The following is a 17,743-nucleotide window of genomic DNA, read 5'->3' on the forward strand; positions in this document are numbered from 1 at the left end:
AACTATTATTTTACGTGGTATACTGAGTTAGTAAGTTGTCATTATTTTAGTTGATACATATACATACATACATCACAAACTTTCGCATTTTGCCGCAATATTTGTAGGATGGTAAGCATGCATTCGTTAAAGTCACATATGCCTTGCGACTTGCTGTTAGTTGTGAAGAGTTATGTCTTTTATCTCCAACAATATTTATGAATGAATTGAATGAATACACTTTTATTGTACACCAAAAAAAAATGTATCATTTTGTGGCCTTGTCGCTACATAGCGATTTCTTCCAGGCAACCAATGGCATGAAAGGAAAAATCATAGAAAAGAGGTAGATGGTGCAATCAATAACATTTAAAAATTATACAAATATATAAATAAAATATATTACTATAATATATATATAATATATATAAAATATATAAAATATATTACATATAAATACAAATAAGATATATACATACATATTTATCATAGCATCATTAAAATAAAACATTACATGCTTGATAGTATACACTTTCAAATAAAGAATTTTTAAAATCGATTCAAATTTAACGGAGCTATGAAGTAAAATTGATAAAAAATTTCATCTCACTTCCCGGGAGAAGCTTATTGTTTATCGGGATAAAAAGTATCCTTTATGTTGACCCGGAATACCAGCTACCACTATACCAAATTTTATTTAAATCCATTCAGTAGTTTTCACGCGATGCCCGGACAGACAGACAAACAGACAGACAGACAGACAGACAGACAGACAGACAAAAATTAAATAAAAATCTGTTTTGGACTCAGTATCGATTATAAAGTATCCCTCGGTCAAAATTTTCAAAATATATTAAATGTAGAGAAATCTTCCAGTTACAGTTTTAGTATAAGTGTAGATTACAAGTAGCCATTTTCAAAGGACCTCCTGCAATAGTATAAAAATCGGATGTGAAAGTCCACCTTAGCATTCCGATCCGATTTTATTCCACTCTCAGGGACTACAAAGCGTACCATGTAGATACACTTTTTCAAATTGCCAGTATCGATTATATTATCTGTTAACGTGATACATTTGCACAGGGTAAGTAAACATACAATGTGACCTCTAATATCTTATCTAAATCGAAGAGAGTGAGTGTATTTGTAAATACTTGGAGATAAAACAGTCCTAAGCAAATATCAAGATGTTGTGCAATTTTGCTTAAACTGAGTGATAATTTGATAAGATAGTCAAATCCATTTGATAGGTAATCCTCACGGTCAATGTTGATTTACGTAAAACTGACGGAATGTAATCAATATCGATATCAATCTATATATATATAAAAGAGAAAGTGTGTGGGTATGTTCCGTATAGGCTCCGAAACGGCTGGACCGATTTCAATACAACTTTCAGGGAATCTCCGGATTGACCTGGCGAGTAATCCTGTAAAGTTTGGTGACGATCGGAGCACTCCTATTTTTGAACTGTCAAACTGTCAAATACAGCTTTTGTTTACTATGATGATATTCTATTGTTGGGTGTACATGGGTGTAGATAATGATCTTCACCCGCTCGAGAAGAGTATAGAAGAGAATGAATACGGAGAGAAATAATTGATTTTATATATTATGAGATTTAAATTAAAAATTTAATGATGTAAGTTTATTGTTTAAATAAAATAAAGCAATATCTAGCCCGGCGAAGCGGGCTGGGTACGCTAGTAGCATTTAAAAGTCCGCTGCTGGACTTAATGCTTCCACTACGCTGTGTGGACTGATTGGGGATAGCAGTAGATAGTAGTTGTAGCACAGAGGAAGCTGCTGTCCGTTTTCCGTTATATAGGTAGGAGAATTTCATCATTATCTAAGTATATGAATAATGATAATGCTGTATCATCTATAATTGATTGATGTAATGGCACTAGACATAACAGGACAGATAGGTTGCTGATCGCAGCAGATGCGTTATATTCGACGGCAAATTGGCGCAGTGGGTGGCTACCCTGCTTTCTGAGTCCAAGGCCGTGGGTTCGATACCCACAACTGGAAAATGTTTGTTTGGTGAACATGAATGTTTTTCAGTGTCTATAAATCATAAGTATTTATGTATATTACTCATGAAAATATTCATCAGTCATCTGAGTACCCATAACACAAACTACACTTACTTTGGGACTAGATGGCGATGTGTGTATTGTCGTAGTGTATTTATTTATATTCCCAGTGAATATAGATAAATACATAGTATTGGGTTTTTCTATCAAGAAATTCTACTACCAGTAGTAGTAGAAGTTGGCGGTGATTCAACCCCGTGCCTGTTAAACTGCCCAAGCGTGCCCCATAAGAAGGCTCAGACTTACTCAGCGGACGATGGAGATAGCTATACTAGGAGTATCTCTACGTGGTCATATCGGAAATGAGGAGATGAAGAATTAGACCAACATAGCTCAGCCAGTCGCGAAGCTGATGTGGAAAAGGCCGGACACATAGCACAGAGGACCAATGGACGTTAGGGTCGTTTGGTGCTAGAATGGCACCTCGCACCGTTAAACGCAGTGTTGTTCGGCCCCCAAGGAGGTGGGCAGACGTCATCAAGCCAGTCTCTGGGAGCGGCTGGAAACAAACGGCGATTTTGGAACTCCCTACAAAGGACCTACGTCCAGAAGTGGACCTCAATCGGTTGAAGTGATGATGATTAAACTTGGGACTCTTGAGCAAAGCCTATGTACTTCTAGTATATCGAGGTTCGCAATAATTACGCTTTGACCTGGTTAAGATAAATTAATCGAGGCCATAATGTTTCGTAGCTGTTAACCTTTGGTGTATTGTACCTATTAATGTTTCAAGAAGCATAGGATCATTAGGCTTTGGATTTTCATTTTCTCACAAAATTAAACAAAATAGGTAATAACGCCGAAAAGTAAGTGGTGCGTGCCGGAATCTAACTCGTTCCCCCCGAAAGGGAGGACGAAGCCCTAACCATCAGCTATTACGCCACAACTTTCAACGAAGTATTCTATCATAATAGTCTTTACAGTCGCATTGGACTAGCGCAATGGAACTTTTCATGAGATCTGATCTTCTATGAGAGGGGAGACCTGTACCCAGCAATCGCTGTTAAGTACACAGGAATATAAATAAGCAATTTCTTCTTGATCAATTCAAAATGACCAGTTTAAATGGAAAATAAAACCATTAGTAGATTTTACATGCGCCTTATACCGCCTCGACTGTCAAATGCAATTTTACCAAACTGGACGCCTAATGTACTATTATTAATATCATGCCACGCATTACAATTTCCAACACCTAACGAGCTCATTAGGTATTGCCAGACGCTGTGCTGACAGAAGGGGTTTAGGCCATAGTCCACCACGCTGGCCACGTTGGTAGACCTCACGCACCTTTTAGATCCCTATGGAGATCTCTCAGGCATGCAGTTCTCCTCACGATGTTTTCCTTCCTTAGAGCAAGTGATATTTTGAATTTCTTATTAACAAACTTACCTTTCCCCAAATAAACCAGGCGATCATAAGTTGGCAGAATATGTACGACATATGCAAGATGCTCTTATGACCTACTTACGCTTCCTCGTGCTCAGAAATAACATGCGACGAATTCGCGAGACGTTTTCTCAAATTTTCCGTGTGCACGTCTTTTTGCTGTGTGTCGTCTCAGGGTAACCAAATGAATCGTATCTTTGAGAAAGATCTATGGAACGATTAAAACTTTTTTTTAAATTATAAATTCACCTAGCCTTAGTACAAGATTTGCTTGCTCGCAATCACAGAGCATAAACGATATGCTATTACAATCTAGCCTATTTTTAAGTTGATATAAAGTTTTTAATACTAGTCGATTTTTTTAAATTTTCTTGTTCTCTTCATATACCTATGCCGTGCCGACGACATACCTTGAAACTCAAATCAATAATGGATCATCCGACATCTCCTGCCGCTCACATTGCATCACCGTGACTAACAGTTTGCTATGCCGTCCGTGTGCATCGTTATCAGTATAAGGAGCGACCTTCGTTACGATGCATTGTTTGTTGACACCTATCGGCTGTCGCATATATATACAGTAACACACTATTAATATCCTATCTGTACTAGGGACTCTACTTTTGTAAGGTAAACTAACGTATCCTCATCAATTCAACCAATTGACGTCCACTGGACATAGGTCTTCTGTAGGGAGTTACACAATCCACGGTCCTGGGCCGCTTGCCTACAACGCCTCCTCGCCTGATATCTTCTGTCCACCTCGTCGGGGATTGACCTACGCTGCATATACCGGTGTACGGTCGCCATTCCAGCACCTTAAGACCCCAACGTCCATCGATTCTCCGAGCTATGTGCCCTACCCATTGCCACTTCAGCTTCGCGATTCGCTGTGGACTTACGGATCTGAAACGTAGTCGCTTACTATAAGCCTCATAAGAAGGCTCAGAGTCACTCAGCTGGCGATGGAGAGACCAATGCTAGGAGTATCTCGACGTCTTCCTCAGCTTATAAATAAATACCCATGTTCAAGAAAAATATATCTATTTATTTTCATCTTATCAACCCATTACCAACCAGCTAACTGCAAAGCACGGGTCTCCTCGAATAATGAGAAGGGTTTGGTGGACTTCACACGCCTTTGAAAACGTTATTTAGAACTAAGGCATGCAGGTTTCATACTATGTTTTTTTTCACCGTCGAAGCAACTGATTTTTGAATTACTTAGAACGCACATAACTTTAAAAAGTAAGAGGTGCGTGGTGGGATTCGACCTGGGCTATCACCGCTATGGGGGGTTCAGTTTTTTTTCAATCCACTACAATAATTTAGCCCTTGACTGTAATCTCATCTGGTAGTAAGTGATGATGGTGTCTTAGACGGTAGCGGACTAACCTGATACCAGTGGCGTACATAGAGGATAAAATCTTAGACGGTGACGGACTAACCTGATACCAGTGGCGTACATAGAGGATAAAATCTTAGACGGTAACGGACTAACCTGATACCAGTGGCGTGCATAGAGATAAAATCTCCATTACGAGTTATAAATCGGTAAGAGTAGGCTTTTTATAAATCTTACAATGCCTATCCTTGAGTTTTGTAACCCGAACTGAAGATTTTCTTCATTTTATATCATCTGCATACCCTGTGCACACCCTCTATGCACGCCACTGCATGATACTAACCCGATGAGAAGTATAGTATCTTGATGGTTTTACGCTACATCGCACTGCAACGCTAATTCACTTGGCAGCACGTCTTCAGTGGCGTGCACTTCATACATGCACAAAAGCACTGCATACCCTAAAATTGAGATATAGCCCGTATAAGAGGAGGATTGTTCCATTTTATGCAAATTCCTGTTGTATGCATACCCTGGTAAGAAAACTAGTGCACGCACGTCTTTGTCGCTAGGAGCCGTTTAAGTGAACTTAGTAAAAATATAAGTCGCAACGTTTTCATATAATGTTATACCAAGCAACCACCCACTTCCTGACAACCCACTGGTATCCCAACTAACAGTTCACCTTAATTAATACAAGCTGCGTATGAAAAGTGTGGCGTGTAATTAATGTTTACCGTTTGCACGTCACACGGAGTGACGTACGGACATATTAGTGGGCGTTGTTTTGGTGTGTTATATGCGCGTAGGTGGGAGGCACTATGGCATTAAATTACTTGTCACGATGTATGCAATATCCACCTTATTAATAAATGTTATTTCATTCTAGCTCCCTATATATAACAATATCAATAAAAATATTAATATCTATACTATGACTGAATAAACTAAATTCTATACTATGATTGACCTAGCTAAAACGAAAATAAGTACATGGCTGCTGCAAATGAGCTATGATCAAACGGAAGAGTTCATTCAATCAAATATATGACATCCATAGACATCCTGTAGTACGTATCTATAATATAAACACACACAAGCATATACACACACATACACACACACACAAACACACACACACACACACATCAACTCACACATATAACTCGGAGGTGGTGGAGGTGTACTATAACTCGGAGGTGGACGGTGGCACGGTTTTCACTATTGCAGTGCCACACTTGCTAATATTTTAAGTGTCATTGTAACTGTTCGAAATAAAGATTTATTATTATTGTTGTCAGTATGTTATATATATAAAGAAAAAAAAAAACCTTTATAAATTTAAAAATGCGACGTCGTTTAAAATGATTGTAAATTAAATGAATAACATAATATCTCAAACGTTATTGTGGCACCGAATTGGCATTTCGCAACCTACGTATATCAATGAAACTGAGGGTAGATTTTTAATAAATTATATGTTTTGCTGTGAGTTCTTTGAGGGCCATACTAATCTCGTATAGGCTGACGTCCGGAATATCTTCGATGATAGTGACGATGATATGTATATCTAAGTAACTCTAATATGATTGCTAATTTATTTATTTTTATTAGGACTACCAACAAAATTACATGTATTATAGTTATGAATAAAGCTAGCCTTAGGTTACTAATGACACATAATTTCACTTATAGGTAGTCACAGCATGCACTGGTTGGTATGTACGATAACTCAATTTTATACAAGCATTATTAAAAGATATGTAAATTTGTAATAATAAAATTTTAACAGAAAGCTTCATAAGTGCCTGTGATAGGCCTACATGAATAAAGAAGTTTTGAATTTGAATTTGAAATAGAAACTTACATTACCAATGTTAATATTTAAGGAACTTAGAAAACAAAGTTGGGGTACCTAATTATCAGATTACGAATCACCTTTTAGCGAAGTGCCAAACGTTTTAATAATTTTGGTTTTAAATTTTCCTAATGTATCGTTTAATAATCAATACACTCACTTTTAGCACTAAATTCATTATACAATCTACTTAGCGTAGTCAAATGATATTTTTAAGATCTATATGATTTCTTTGTACGTAAAGTAAAATTATTTTTAGAGAAACAAATAATTCTTTGACCTGATAATATATGACATTATCAGAAGGCTCAGAGTCAACAAGAGATATGTTTTGGAAAGACTTTTCGTGATCAAATTAGAAATTAGGCGATCCGTACAAGAACCAAAGCTATCGGCTTAGATATTGAATAGAAGCAGGCTTTACTTGGCGAAATTCCGTGATATATTATGACAATTAAGCTTAATAAGCTATACGCCGCGAAAAGCAGGAGAATCTTTATGGTGTTATTTATAATTTATTCAATCCTCATACTCCCCACTAAACAGATCTTCGGTTATGTACCCTCAACCTCAATGTATCGGCTTAGCGCAACGAGTTACGAAGATAAAAAACAATGGACTGAGAACTGCTGGACGTTGGTGCCACAAGGTTCTGGAGTGGAGACGAGAATGCAGTGGTGGTAGGAACCCGCTTTGTTTAATGACATCTGTCCACCGGTCCGCAGTCTACCAACGCTGGATTGACCGTTTTCTGGTTTTAAACTTAGAGTGGAAAGCCACTATTCTGGTTTGATGTTTTTTTCGTGGACGGTACAGAAAAGTAGCCAGTAGCGTCCGCATAGCGCGTAACTAATGACTTCCTACGCAACGCGCCTGTCTGTCTGTCACATGTATCGGGAACTTTTGACATGGCCTAATATACAAGGATAGGGATCCGTTAAACAATAAAATGGAAATGTAAACAATCATCAGCCTTATCTTATTTACAGTGGTTTTACTACCATACAAGTCGAAAACCCGGGCTTTAATTATCAATCGAAATTTCTAATCATAAATCCCGTGTGGACCATAATCTTAGTGTGTTTCAAAGATGAATTGATGTTTGTCATTTGGCACAACGACTTAAAAATTAGTAAGTAAATAGTAGTAGTTAAATTAGTTCTACATATAATTGGGCTTGCTCTAATTCAGGACCCTAGGAACGCCACTGCTTATTTATCATTTTAACAGCCGGTTGTCGCCTTGGGCAGCGACTCTGATTTCTGCGTGTTTTTCTGAATATTATAAGTATTTATGTGTATTATATTTATAAAAAAATATTGATCAGCTATCTTAGTATCCATAACACAAGCTACGCTTACTTTGGCGCTAGATGGTGATGTGTGTATTGGCGTAGTATATTTATTTATTTAACTTAAAAAATATCATCATTATCTACTAATTGCCTGCCCATTAGCAGTGTGAGGGCACGAGTCTCCTCTGAAATTGGAAGGGAACGGTTTAGTCCACCAGGTATCCAAGTGCAGATTAGTAAATGTGTTCTTGCTCGAAGGAAGTTATTTCGATCCAAACTAGATGGCGCTACAAAGATCCTGCATCGCGCTAGGGAAGTTTTCATAAATAATTACCATGTATACAACTTCGAAAGATGAATGGTCGGATCTCGTAACTATAGGAATATTTCGTAATAATTCCGCTGGGAGGAAGATATTCCTATTGTTACGGTCAAGTCAGTGGGTCCATCTTTGGAAGTTGAATGGTATTTATTTACGAAAACTTCCCTAGCGCGATGCAGGATCTTTGTGGCGCCATCTAGTTTGGATTGGAGAGATTGGATAGTCTATCATCATAGAAAACTCGTAGGCATGCAAGCATTACAACACACGGCGGCACTTCCCCGCAGTCTCATTCACAAAAAGCTACTAAAACTACCACCTCAACTTGTAGCTATAACTATTAGTTCTGGCATTTCTTTTGCGGGGAGAAAAAATAATACTATAGTTTCACAAAGTCTTATTCCACACTTGTTTATCGCACAGGACATCGTTAAGAAATGGCCTAAACTATTTCAAACGACGGATAGCGAGCCAAAAAAGAAACATTTCTTCTTTCTATATTGGGATTCGAAAAAACCGAAGTACTGTAGTATCGAAGGACGGATGCGCACGCGCTCAAAGCGGCGCTATGTAGGCCGAGAGATAGTGGTACTTTTATGTATTTTTTTTTTAAATTTTAATAAGTTACGGACCAAGCAGATATCTGTCAGAACTGAGGGACACTTTGCAGGGCATGCAATGAACACGTCCCTACAAAGTGCGGCACTGTGTCTATCAACCTGAGGTCTAGGTGGCGAGTTGTATGTAGAATTACGAATTTTCCTGTTCCTGTCCTTAAAGCCTATGTTACTTTCCGATCTTTCAGCAAAATCTGTGCCAAAATTAAAGTCGATTTGTTGCTTGGTTAGGGCGTGAAGTAGGGACAAACAAATAAATAGACCAGCATACACACTTTCGTATTAATAATGTTAAATAACAAATAACATCATCGCCTATAACAGTCCACTGCTGGACTGAAAGCCTCGGGATAATCGGGATAATGACCACGCTTCTAGGAAGACGGGTTGGTGATCGCCGTAGGTGGTAGTAGTAGCACGGAGGACGTTCTCCGTTATCTTATCATCGATATAATCCCTGTACTTTCTCCGTTATCTTTGACGGCCGATTGGCGCAGTTTGCAGCGACCCTGCTTTCTGAGTCCAAGGCCGTGGGTTCGATTCCCACAACTGGAAAATGTTTGTGTGATGAACATGATTGTTTTTCACTGTCCGGGTGTTTATCTATATATTATAAGCATTTATGTAGGTATATTATTCATACAATTATTCATCTGTTATATTAATAGCTTAGCTTGTGTTATGGATACTAAGGTATATATAACACAACCTTACTTTGAGACTAGATGGCGATGTGTGTATTGTCGTAGTATATTTATTTATTTATATTTCCTTAGTCGTCTGTTACTATAGCCGCCGTAAAAAGAGGGGTGGTTTAAATTGTATTCCGATCTACCGTCTTGTGGCAAAATAAAATAAGTGTATTTGTAGTGTAAGAACAAAGTTTCATATTTCGCCCTAAGCCTTATAAATCGCCAGCTGCTCTTTGCCTATTTAAACAATTAATAGTTTCCTTGAGCTTGCATTTCCTATTCGTGTTGAGATGTCGCCTCGGCTAGATTAAATGTATGCTGGTAATATTTTGTATTGGGCTGCAGTATATCCGGTTTTCTTTGATAAGTTATGGCTTACGAAATGTACTAGTGAACAAAGGTAGATGCATTCCTGGCTGAGGCATCGGGTATCAAGATTATTAAATTAATCAGCGTCAGCGTATTATTATCCCAATGCTGGGGAAAAGCCTCGTTGATAAGAGATAGGGAGTTAGAGAATAAACCCACCACGTTGCTACAATGCGTGCTACATTGCGTGCATTGTAACAGTAACAATTTTTTTTTATAGTAATATTGTTTCATTAAAATATAAATATAACCTAAAATAAAAATAATAATCAATAATCTATCTTCATTTCAAATTTCAGTGAAATCCATTTAGTAGTTTTTACATGCAAGTGTTGTTTTTAGTAGTAGTAGAACTTTTTGTGACAGTGCTCGGCCGGGGAAGTACTACCACCATGTTTATTTTTTCAACTAAATAGCTGTGTGTGGCTTTATGTTATCTTTGCCTCAGATTGCTGGACACTGAGCAACACTTGGCACGATGTGTTCCTTGCATGCCCAGAAAAGTGTTGCTCTGTTTATACGCGACGGTTTTCCACTTACCATCAGGTGAGCTATCTCCTTGGTCCATCAACTATTATTATACAAATTATATTGGGAAGTATAGAATAAAATGGCAGCCAAGTAAAGACACAATTGCGTCGCGTCGGGGGTTTTCGTCAAATTATGATCCCACTTCTGAAAATAAACCTACATTTTCATAGGATGTTTGTCCTCGAGCGTCAGTCAACTGTAACAAGTGTTGATCTTGCCGAAAATAATAGCAGTTTTTGTGCTAGGTATGTATCAACGTTACGCCTACGCGCTTGTAAGCACGGAAACTGAGAACTGTTAAATAATATCAGACATTTGTGATACCTGAGACTTTTATTCAATCATCATTATCAACAAATTACCGAACGACTACAGGGCACGGTTCTCTTCTCAGACTGGGAACAGTCCGGGCCGTAGTTATACGCTGGCCAAGGGCAGGTATGCAGGCATGCATGTTTCCCCACGATTCCTTTCTTCACTGACGCAAACTATTTTAGGAAAGTTAGAAGTGCTTGCCTTAAATCTGTCGGTCGTCCTGAAATTGAGACTTCGGCCTGCCTTTCGGAGTGATCGAGTTTGATCCTTAGTAGGCACTCTAACTTTTCGGAGTTATGTGAAGTCTACAAATCCGAACTTGTCAGCGTGTTAGACTACGTCCTTAACTGTCATCGTTCTAAAAGGAGACCCGGGCCTTAAAGTGGGCCGGTAATGGGTTGAAGATGTTAAACTATATGTCTTTTGGACAAAACACTTAATGTCATACATTCCTTAACAGGGTTGAAGTTATGATAGCTAGTAGTAAGTAAGTTAGGCGGTCGGCCTTAAAATATATGCCAAAACTTATCATGATATTTTTTTTATTTTTTTTTATTAGCGATAGGCCAGCGCTTGACGACAATCATGCCCGAAAGCAATGATGAGGTCTAGGTTGGAGCACTATGAGTTATTACGAAAAAAAAAAAAGAAAAAGAAAAAAAAAAAGAAAAAGCCTATTCACTCTAGCCTTGAAGGTACTCAAATTATACGTGGCAGAAAACACAGTTGCCGGGAGGGCGTTCCACATTTTAGCGGCACGTATCAGAAACGTGGATAAAAAACGTTTCGTGCGTGTTGATGGAATATCAACCACATAAGGATGCCACCGCTCACGGTGTCTCGCTGTTCTGTGGTAGAACGGGGAAGGAGGAACAAGATTGTGAAGTTCCTGAGCACACTCACCGAAGTATATCCGGTAAAAAACCGATAAAAAGGCAACATTGAGTCGATGCTGGAGACTATGTAGTTTCGCCTGTGTTAACGACTTGTCGCCTATAATTCTCCTGGCGCGACGATCTACCGAATCCAAAGCTTCAAGCTGGTACTTCGCAGAGCCACCCCACAGGTGACTACAGTACTCCATGCTTGTTCGCATTTGAGCCTGGTACAGTAATAACTTTTAAAATAAAAACTAAACTTAACAACAGACTTAGGATCTTGTGATCATATAATATACATGTAGTATATATATCATTATATAACATATACATATTATATAACACGTTTTCCACCAGACCAGTTTATTATTAGGAAATAAAACACTTTTTAAGCAAATGTTTGAAACAAAATAGAGGTCTCAAATATTTATATAAGAGAATAGCTACATAATACAAGCAAAGTTAAAGCAATAAAATATTTATGGTATTTTACTCGTTCCCCGATAGTTTTACATCCACAAATCAATAAAACAATGTCCATAGATATCCGGGATCCGTATAAACATTCATAAATCAAAACTGCAGAGACTGTTCCAAAAGGCAACGGTACATAAAGACTTGGCCATAAATCATAATCTAGGAATTTGACTTATGGCTTATCTTTATAAATTATATGAGCACTGAATCCGTATGACACTAAAGTCGCCTGCGCGCGTAGTCAAGGCTTTCTTTATTAAAACAGAAGTGTAGAAGGCACTTCTGATGTGTACATATTTTTTTTTACATTTTAGTGAGATCATGGTACGGGCAACATATACTCGTACTCACTTGATCACCCTCAATTCCAGGACATTGTTGCGGCTGGGAGTTCTAGTGGTAGCAGTGGCGTGCATAGAGGGTATGCACAGTGTATGCAGGTATAAAATGAAGATAATCTCAAGTATGAGTCATAAAAAAACTTAAGAATAGGCATTGTAAGAGTTATAAAATCCTACCTTTAAGTATTTATTAATCGTACTGGAGATTTTCTTCATTTTATATTATCTGCATACCCTGTGCGTACCCTCAATGCACGCCACTGAGGGGTAGGTACTACAATACTATTAGGCTTATTATTAGCTTTTTTACTAATTCCGACTCGATCGCTAAGTCGATAGGTGGTCATTTATAGACGTCATTCATTAGGAAGCAGGAATCTTTTCCAGTCGTCGAAGCACTCTGATATCGATTGCATCGACGTATTTATTGGGCAGTATGTTTATAGCCTTTGTTACTCTTTTCTATTATTTTTATCTGACGGGAAATGATAATCCTACTGATATTATAAATGTGACAGTTTGTAAGGATGGATGGGCGGTTGGTATTTTGTTACTCTTTCTCGCAAAAACTACTGTACCAATTTTACTGAATTTTGGAATGGAGATAGATTATACTCTGGATTAACACATAGTCTTCTTTTAATCCCGGGAAAACGTACGGTTCCCGCAGGATTCATGAAAAACCGCAAATACTGCGTACGAAGCCGTGGGCAACAGTACAGTATAAAATGAAAATACTCTAACGTGGTGTTGCTTAGTTGTTGAATATTACGTCAGCCCGTTGCTCTGTTGTTGCATGTCATTGTCAGCTGGCGGTGACATTGCATTATATGATGCAGTATCTCGACCTGCTGGCCGCGTATTTGTTCACCTACCCGCTTAAATTTGAAAATTTTGTATAACATTAAAGGATTGTGCAATATACATACAAACTCAATGGAGTTTCAGGACATCAAGTCACCTATATATACCTTTATGATAGTAAAAAAAAAAATGAAAGAAGTGCAAACCGAAAAACTAATAAACGCATTTTTTTTAATTAGTAAATACCCGTTGCAAAATTCCGGGACTCACCCAGATTTCCTGCCGAAATGGCAACAAATAATTATTTACTGGAACTAACACAAAATTCTGGGATATTTCCGGATTTGCTACTGAATCGGCGACTCTAGTGGTAGTGAAATACTATTATTGCTTGCTAACTGATTCCAGACTCGAAGTTAAGTACTTATAGCAGATCGTTAACAGACTTCATTCATAACGATCGACTTGTTGGACGTACGCACGAATCGATTCCGGTTGGCGATGCACTCTGGTATCGATTACATCGACGTATTTATTGGGCGATAAGATTCAATTTTTATAACTGTTACAAAGATTTTATCTTTCGGTAAATTATGCTGTGTTGTGACGGGAGATCAGCACACAGTTCTCACCATCCACTTTCTTCCCGCGGGTGTCGTACGAGGCGACTAAGGGAATGTAACGGAGAACGGGTATCAGCGTCTTCTGTTCTAACACTACCATCTAATGCGATCACCAACCAATAAAAACTGAATGCAAAAAAAAAACAGATAAAAAAATGAAATAAGCTAAAGAGATGTTCTCAATTACGATAAGTTTTATCAAGTTTTCATACTTTATTCTTACAACTTATGAAAAGATTGTTTACAAAATAAGACTAGTGAGTAAAAAATAGTTTATATTATAGTTTATTTTATCTATCTGTTACTTTTATACAGCTCAACCATAGATACAGTCATGGTAAAATGCATTTGCCTGTAGCTTTTAATCTGGAGGTTTTAAATTACAGGAAATTATACGTCCAAGATGTCGCTCGAAGCCGCGGGTAGCATCTTGGCAAATAAATCAGACAAGATAAATAATAGAAACAAAGCAATGTCAGGCAAATAATTTGCGTAGGCGACGCGCCGCTGCGTGCGTTACTCGTAAAATATGGAGGTAGATATACCGATTATGATTGGTACGGTATTAGTTTAGGCTGTGCGTTGTTCGTTGCGTTGTGATAATTACAGATGTGAATTTTAATATTAATTTGTTTAACGCTTATGATTTATTAACCTTACTGTTCTATTTGTTGACGTTATCTATTATGTTGAGGCAATGGGGCACATAGCTCGGAGAACCGATGGACTTACAGGGCCCAAGTTACTGGAATACGCACGCACAGGTAAACGCAGTGCTGATCGGGCCCCAATGAGAACCGCATATATCAAACGATTCGCTGGATACTTTTAAAAAGAAAGCTGCTCCGGATCGTGGATTTCCTTCAAAAGAAAGAAAAAAACAAAAAAAAAAAAAACGTAGTTCTACGTGCTAAATAAAAGCCCAAAATCATTAAAGAATTTATAAAATATGCTAAAACATTGTCTCGTTTATCCTGGAACTCTAACATTTTTCACAGACAAAAAACTAACTTCCGCAATGGCACGCGCCATGCCGGAAGCGGATATTCGAGCATAGAGCACGAGTATTTCTTAGACCAAATTCGTTGCCAACCGATTGGGTATCGATTGATTGATGTATGTAGGACTGCTTGAAATAAAATCTATTAGTTTCCATGCGTGAGGGGCGAGTATACTACTGTTAATTTTTTTAAGTATTGTTATTTTTTTCTTTTTTCTTCGAACTATGTGTAACGGCTGCCCCTTGATCATATTTTAATCAGTTTTTGGTGGATTTTGGGTACTGAAAATTGGAAATAGCGTCTTCTTTTATGACGGCTGATTGGCGCAGTGGGCAGTGACCCTTTTTTTTGTCGTGGTGGAAAAGCTTTATGGCTACCTATGTCTTTTGGGCAGGAAAGGGGTTATGTGGACTCGTTTCTTCACATCAACTCATTACCGGCCCACTACAGAGTACGGGTCTCCTCCCACAATTAAGGTCCAACACGCTGGCCCATTGCGGATTGGTGGACACCTTTGAGAACATTATGAGAGCTCTTAGGCATGCAGGTTTCCTCATAATGTATTCCTTCACCGTTAAAGCAAGTGATATTTTAAATATTTAAAACGCACATAACGCAGAAAAGAGGGAAGTAGAGGGATTCGAACTCGGTCCTCCGAAAGTGAGCTCCTAACCAATGCGCTATCACAGCTTCATGTGACTCGTTTACACAAACTAAAAACCACCAGGGCACTACTCTCTCGTTGGCTTGGGGGCAGTGACCCGGTTTTCAGAGTCCAAGGCTGTGTGTTCGGTTCCCTCTACTGGAAAATGCTTGTGTGATGAACATGAATGTTTTTCAGTGTCCGGGTGTTTATCTGTTTATTCGGTTTTATAAAAAAAATATTAGTATTCATCAGTTATCTTAGTACCTACCCATTACACAATTCAAGCTTACTTTGGCGATGTGTGTAGGTATACAATAATACAATAAAACAATAAAAACGTTTTTCAGGTTAGATAGCCCATTTATGGAATAAGGTTAATAGATATACTTACTTATATATTATTTTTGTATTTTGAAACGTTTGAAACCGCGAGCTGAAGATATAGTTTTTTGTCCAAAATCTACATTTCTTCGGTAAAAATATATCAAGTTTTATTTGATAGTTTGGTGTATTTAAGATCAATCCTGTATCCAATGACAGCGGCGCGCCGCGGCGGCGGTATCAGTTCAATAAATTGCTGTCAAATAATACAGCAGAAAAAAAATCCAACTTGATAAGCTACATGTAAATTTCTTAATTCAGAAGTAAATATTTAAAATATTTTAACACTTAACTTCAATTATTTTTAATATTGTTTAGATTTACTATTGATCGGATAGATTAAGGGGGCTTCCAATGTTGGACAATAAAAATATCACGGTGTAGGTATAATATGTATACGTGTACACGTATAGACATTTTGAAGAGCTCACTTTGATCACTCAGTAATGATGGGTTCTGCATAAAAAGGAAGCCGGAACAGTAAAATTGTTTACTGAGAACTATATGGAGCAAATCTACTTCCTAGACTGGAATATGAATCATTTCTTATAAGTATTAAGTATTGAAGATTATACTGGTTAGAAGCATGCGTTATTTTGCGGAAGCCTATGATATACAAAGTAATCAACATCAGCTTATATATTGGCGGTGGTTTTGTACGTGTTTATTTAGGTATTTTAAAAACCGGGAACCGGTCATTTTCCTGGGCTAAAAGTATCTAATATCTTGGCTCCCCAGCGTCACTCTCCGAAGCACTTGGCGACCTGGGCGGCCTGCAAAGCTTCTGGAGTGAGCTCGGCTGGCTGGATTAACCCAGCGGGGAGCCGTGTATCAGTGTGTGAACCAGTGGCACTACGTACAACGGAAGGTTCCGGCCGACCAAGTATGGAGACAAGCCCAGGGGGATAAGAAGAAGAACTATTCTATGTCAGTTTCCAGGATGCGAGCTATCTCTGTCCAAAGTTTTGTAAACATCTGCTGTTCTGTTATGCGGTACATAGGTAACAAAGGTTTCTTGTTTCAACTCCGCGTGAACGCTCCTCTGGCGTTTTAAAAGGATAAAAAGGAACTTATATGTAGGTCTTCAGGGTGCAAGCTACGATTCTAACAATTTTTTCATGATCATTCACGATCTTGAAATAATATACTGCCGAATATAGATAACAAAAAAGCAGATATACTTTCGTGATTATAGTATTGATTTAGGGATTTTTTAAATGATTATTATTTATATTTTCGCTGTATAATATTAATACTCTTTGGATTCATTTCATTTTGTATGTCGTGTGATGGGAACGGGCAGATCAGAAAACAGTGTTCACCACCCCGCCTTTTTCCGATTGTGGTATGAGGCGCATAAGGGAATATAACGGAGAGCGGGTAGCAGTGTCTTATGTGCTACTACTAATATCTACTTCGATCAGTAACCCGCAAGGTGACTAGTAGCATAGGACAGCAGCAGACTTTTATAGGATATTGATGAAGTAGTTTTCTAAATAATTTTATAACTGTGACTTTTTATTACGCAGTAAACCGATAAAAAAATCAAACGCTAATTCTGTGAAACGACGGCAATTTGTTTTACCCAATTTCAAACATAAACAAGAAAAATACTACACATCTTTGTCTTAAACCGAACTGATATCAGACTATTACTGCTTCAACGAAATAAATTTGTTACTGTTCTGTTGAATATAAACCAACATTAACATATAGCTCGTAGCCCAAAGAGATTTAACTTTATATTATTAGTGTCAGATAGGACACGATAAAAACGAAAAA

The sequence above is a fragment of the Pararge aegeria genome, chromosome 22 (genome assembly GCF_905163445.1).
Source record: "Pararge aegeria chromosome 22, ilParAegt1.1, whole genome shotgun sequence".
NCBI classification, from domain to species: Eukaryota; Metazoa; Arthropoda; class Insecta; order Lepidoptera; family Nymphalidae; genus Pararge; species Pararge aegeria.